The following is a 6189-nucleotide window of genomic DNA, read 5'->3' on the forward strand; positions in this document are numbered from 1 at the left end:
ATTAGTGCCCCAATAATGAAACCTCTTGATCCAAAATCGAGGTCAACTGGGCCTGCTCAGCATTTTTATATATGCCACAGAGCATTATAGAATGTTAATTGCTTAATTGTATTATGTAGTACACCTGTTTGGAGGCAACTGCATTCGTTATGTTCCTCCACTTATTTATTTAGGCTTTTCCTTTAATTTGTCACTTGTCTGTGTACACACACACATATATATATATATATACGATGACCCTCACCAGGACAAGCAGTGTAGGAAATGGATGGATGGATGGATGGATGGATGGATGGATGGATATATATATATATATATATATATATGTTGGCACAAATTATTCTTCATACAGGTTACCGAATACGCCCTAAAACACTGCTGTGTCAGAACTGCACTTAGGAATACTACAGAACAGGAATTCAATCAAACAAGGCAATTTATAAAGTACTGATTTTGGAGAAACTTGTGTATTTTAATCTCAATCAACAACCAGCTGTATAAATGGGTACACATTTAAGTTGCTTTGGATAAAATCATCAGCCAAATTATTATTAACAATTATTATATTTTAATGTTTTTTGTAATTAAAAACCCAGTATTTTATATTGTTTTTCTATGAGTAGAAGCATGTGGCCAAAACAATGAAGAAGCCCCTGTGTACAGATGTGTAACTGGAGACAGTGTTGCACCAGACTAAATATGCTTGGAGCTTGTGGAAATACCCCTCGTCCGGATTGCACAGACAAATTAGTGACCCAAGGCTAATATACGGTGGCCCTGAAGTGCAAAACACAACAACAAAAAGGAAAACAAATGAACAAAAAGAAAAAACAAATGAACAAAAAGAAAAAACAAATGAACATAAAGGAAAAACAAATTTACAAAAATGAAAAACACAATGACATTAAGAGAAAACAACAACTCTAAACCGGAAAGGGAGGTTACATAGGCAGTGCTGTACAATGCTTCTGATTGGAGGAACAACATGTCAATCATTGTGAAGCAGAACTGCATGGACAGGAGCACTTGGAAGCTCATGATGAGTAATATTTATCTTCTTTGACAATGTCAATAATGTGTAATATTTGTAAATTCTATTCACTAATGCAGATCATGTAATAATTAAAGGGTAGGCTGAGGCAATTTGAAAGGAATTAACACATAGATAATTAGCTTTTTGGCAGCATTTTGCCAAGGATACATAATGGTGAATTTTCTAACAAGCAACAAGTCAATTGGTAAATAAGCTAGTTTTAATTAACTAGTCAAATGTAAACTGCGACTTTGACATGATTGTGACTTAATAATAACTGTAATATGGTCAATTAAAAAATAAAAACATCAGCTGTTTATTCGGTCAGACAAGTAATAGTTATTATATCTGTACTTCAAACTGCTGCCAAATGTTGTCATGCACTGCATGGGCTAAACTCGCCGGGCTAAACTCGAGCTGCAAGCACCCCCACCCCCGCTAATTTATATACAAACTATTTTGTATTAACATGTGCTGTACAGGTAAGTAGAATCGAGACGTGACAGTCAGAGAAGAAATGTCCCTGTCTAGCAGATGTTAATGCGCCATTATAAACCCGGCTGTGCTAAATCTACCTGAATCTATACCATTTTACAGCACATGTGTTGCGTGATTACAGTTACTTGTGTTATTGTTATGTGACAGTAAATCATACTGTGTATTTCTGTACATATTTAACCCATAACAACATAACACACATAATAGTAATCAATAATCACTTATTGCGCTGTAATGTGTTGCATTCTGCATATATTTACCATGACAGCCTGCATGTGGTATTTGTTCATTTTGCATATTTAATGATTAAATAAAGACTTGTTGATTAAATGTCTTTGGTCTTATTTTGTAGCTTGATTGGATAAAAACAAGAAATATCGAGATATATATCGTGTATCGCCCAAACTTCTAAAAACATCGAGATATTATTTTTAAGTCATATCGCCCAGCCCTATTGTCAAAAGTGTAGAATTTAAAACAGGGGCAGTAATGTTAAAGCTGTACAATGCACTAGTTAGAGCTCATCTGGATACTGTATACATTTCTGGGCTCCACACTTCAAGAAAGATATCGCTGCTCTAGAGGCAGTTCAGAGGAGAGCAACCAGACTTATTCCAGGTCTGAGGGGAATGTCCTACTGAGAGACTGAGGAACTGAACCTTTTCACCCTGGAACAGAGGAGACTACGTGGGGATTTGATTCAAGTCTTCAAAATCATGAAAGGCATCGACCACATCAAACCAGAGAAGCTTTTCCAGATCAGCAGGGACACACGCACCCGGGGACACAAATGGAAATTGGGCTTCAAGGCATTCAAGACAGAAAACAGGAGACACTTCTTCACACAGAGAGGCGTCACAATCTGAACAAACTCCCCAGCGATATCGTTGAAGCAACAATTTGGGAACATTTCAAATTATATTGGATAGGATCCTTGGATCACTTAGTTACTAATGGACACCAAAGGTGCATGATGGGTCGAATGGCCTCCTCTTGATTGGACACTTTCTTATGTTCTAATGTTAAATAATTGAAAAAGAAGGGAAAAAGCGTGTGCTCTGTGGAACTGAAATGATAACAGTGCTGCTCTTGGGACAAGAAAAGCTTCATATATATGTAGTTTATGCTCACAATTGATTTAATTTACCAGCAATTGAATTTTGCACTGTGCGGTGGATATACCAGATCACAGAGTGTGAAGGGGGTGATGTGGGGAAGTATGGGCCCCTGCTTTGGACCCTGGGGCCCTGCAGAGGTCTGTGGCCCGGTGTGGGAGCCTAGGCTGGTGTTGGTGCCTGCTGACCACTGTCCACCCTTCACTCCCCTATAGCAGTTTCTCTGTGCTGTAGGCTCATAGCGAAAATAATACTCTTCCTTTTGGACAGGCATTGCAAATTGTATTTCCGTGACTGCTCACTCTCTCTTACAAGAGCACTGAGAACAGAGAGAGAGACGCAGACACGGGAAAGGCAGGTAGGGTGAGACAGGTAAAGGTGCACACATTGGGGTGTGCAGTGTCCGTTTCCCTGTGTGGGTGGTTGCCTTTATCCCATTATGCAAATGTTGGTAGCCTCTCCCCTCTGTGCAGCGCCAATTGAGTAGGAGACGGCGCTACAATCAGGCCCTGTTCAATGCATGGGATTACCGGCGCACTTCTGTCCTATCAGAGTTGGCTTCTCTGATTGAAGGCGGGACTAAGCAGACTGACAACCCAGAGAGCCTTTCACGGGTCACAATTACTGTAAAGAAAAACAGTAATACCGCAGTTTGGACACAGTGAACGGACGAAAATCAAGAGGGAAACACGTGTAAGGTGGGCCCTCTCTCTTGACTTAACGCATTGTGTTGGTATTGATGATCAGGGCTGTTGCGTTCATTGTACAGGAGGGGGTGCAGCCTGCCAGCTCTGCTGCTGATCGGGGTTATACTCGTGTGCTGTGGACTTGGACTGAGGGACACTTGTGCTGCTCGTTGCTGGTTGTGTTGGTGCTGATGTGATGAGCCATGCAGATCAAATGTTGATCCTTAATGATCAGTGGTGTGACTCTTCAGCAGCTACAGACACGCATGCAGGGACAGCCGCTGCGCCTCAGACCGGTCGGGTGTAACGGTGCGCGGTGTGAGTCTGGCTGAGGGGCCGATGCGCACCGTTGACGTGACTCGATTCAGTGTGTTTGGACACAAATGCAAATTGGGCTTCAAGGCATTCAAGACAGAAAACAGGAGACACTTCTTCACACAGAGAGTTATTATAATCTGGAACAAATTCCCAGCGATGTGGTTGAAGCCACAATGTGGGAACATTTAAAAATAGACTGGGTGTGATCCTTGGATCATTTAGTTATTAATGGAAACCAAACGAGCTGATGGGTCGAGTGGCCTCTCGTTTGTAAACTCTTTTATGTTTTTCTGATATGTGTTCGTTATGACGTCAGGTGTTGTGAGTCGCGTACGTAACAGTCGCTGGAATTCGATTGTGTTGCTCTGTGGATTTCGCCTAATTAGCGCTGATAGTGAGTTTGTAGACGGAGCCGTACAGTGAATTGATTTTACCAACGAGTAATTTCAGTTTTACCGACAGTCTTTTGGTTGTATTGAATTCAAAATATGGCAGCTATTGCAGACTTCAAGTTTTGTATTGAAGACTCTGCAACTTTCAGGTAGGTCGCTTCAAATCTATCGTTTTCTTTTCATTGCAGCAGGGTATGTATAGACTACGTGTTTTTAAATGACATTACAGTTAAAGTCTGCACACAATGTGAATAATAATGTTTTTCACCAGTACAAGATCGTGTGAATTGTTCCTAAGTGTGGGTGTGTAGCTACACATTGAACCATTATTCTCGTATATTGATTACTGTATGAGAGCATATGAAATATGGTGCAGTGGGTATGGTATATGCTGAAATGTTACTGTTTTACTCCATGAGACAAAGTAATGAATATAATGACTGTGGTGTATAGGCATATAACTTTTTTGTTTTCTTTTTGTAATATTTTCCATTTTTGTCTAAGCTATTAATATTTTCTGATATCTGTTGAGTAAAAAATAAATCTGGGTCATTTAAACGTCGAATGTTAACAACAGATTTTGAGCCAACCCCTAAAGTGTATTGCTTTCATTATTTCGTAATCCTCGGCACAACCAAGACTTCTGTGCAAATGTTGTTGCATTGATTTTATGTTGTAGGTGGAAATATACCCCTGACGAGAAGGAGAATGAGCGGCAGTTCCTGCTGGACTTACAGTTCATCTGTGACAAGCTGCAGAAACTCCGCATTAGCGATGTGGTCCTGGCTAAGGTATGCAGCCCAGCTTGTCTAGAAGACCCTAGAGTTTTATTTTCTTGTTTTTATATATAAATAAATCTGATTGAGTTGGTTTCCTGCATTGTTCTGTTGGATCTGTTTAATGTTCATATTTGGCATTTGTCTCATTTGTACTTATGTACCATATTGCATGTTTTTTGTCAACTGCTGTCTAATTGTGATTGTTAGTTTATGTGTGTTACCTGTCCACCACAGCAAGTTACCAGAAGACTGTTTTATGGCTTGAAGGAATAGCAACTTTGGTCTGACCCTTTCTCCCTCCCTCCCCTCTCTCCAGGCCATAAATACCCCTGTGCATCGCCTGGACCCCAGTCAGCTGACAGGGATGAACTCTCTCCCTGACCTTACCCCCTCTCTTGCCAACCTTGGCAAACAGCCCATGGGGGGACATGGCCCAGGCTCTTTGCCCCCCCAGCCCTCAGCAAAGGGTGCCCGGTCCTCCTGGCAGGGCGAGAGGAAGGAGCCGCGAATCATCAACGTGTCATTCACATATGAGATTCAGCTCAACAAGGCCGAGAATGCCTGGAAGCCTACAATTAAGCAGGCTCCAACTGTGGGTGATGACCCCGAGGTCATTAAGACCCAGGTATGTAGGAGCAGAGGACACGGTTCTTGTTTAGCGGGTGGGAATAATAATTTGCTAGTCTAGTAAAGGGGATTGTGGGTAAACTTGGAGCCCCAGTGATGATCTGTTGTTTGTGTCATGGTGTCTGGCCCACTGACCTCTACTGATGGAGAAGAGGAAGTGAGGGGCTGAGTACGCTCACATGCACCCACCTCTCCAGAACAAATAAGAACACGGACTTGGCCGAGGTTTGCAGAACTAACTCTTTTTCCTTCCTTCCCTCCTCCCCCCTTTCCCTTCAACAGGAGCTGTTCCGCAGGGTGAACGGTATCCTGAACAAGCTGACCCCACAGATGTTCCAGCCTTTGATGCGTCAAGTGAACGAACTGACCATCGACACGGAGCAGCGACTCCAGGGTGTCATGGAGCTCATCTTCGAGAAGGCCATCTCCGAACCCAACTTCTCCGCCACATACGCCAATATGTGCCAGTGCCTTCTGAGGGTGAGAGAAGGAGGGTGATGGGGAGAGTGAAGTAACAGAGGGAGAGAGGGGATGGTAGAGGGTTGTGAAGATGGTATTTGTGTAAATGTGAACTTGTAAAATGTATTATGCCTTGAACTGCTCTGTATTATTGCACTTTGTATTGCTCTCATATTGGACAAGGGTGTCTGCTAGGAAATAATAATAATAATAATAATAATAATAATACAAATACATGGATCAGATTCGTTTAGCTCTGGAATTGTAATTTGTGGGAGTTCA

General features: G+C 41.9%; 1 non-coding gene across 1 annotated transcript; it reads left to right on the forward strand.

The window, feature by feature from the left end:
- Window positions 1-5536: 5536 nt before the first annotated feature.
- LOC136711157 (small nucleolar RNA SNORD66) lies at window positions 5537-5613 on the forward strand. The gene has a single exon (XR_010804711.1). It is a non-coding gene; the product is annotated as a small nucleolar RNA SNORD66 (small nucleolar RNA).
- The last annotated feature ends 576 nt before the right edge of the window (window positions 5614-6189 follow it).

Source organism: Amia ocellicauda, chromosome 15 (genome assembly GCF_036373705.1).
Source record: "Amia ocellicauda isolate fAmiCal2 chromosome 15, fAmiCal2.hap1, whole genome shotgun sequence".
NCBI classification, from domain to species: domain Eukaryota; kingdom Metazoa; phylum Chordata; class Actinopteri; order Amiiformes; family Amiidae; genus Amia; species Amia ocellicauda.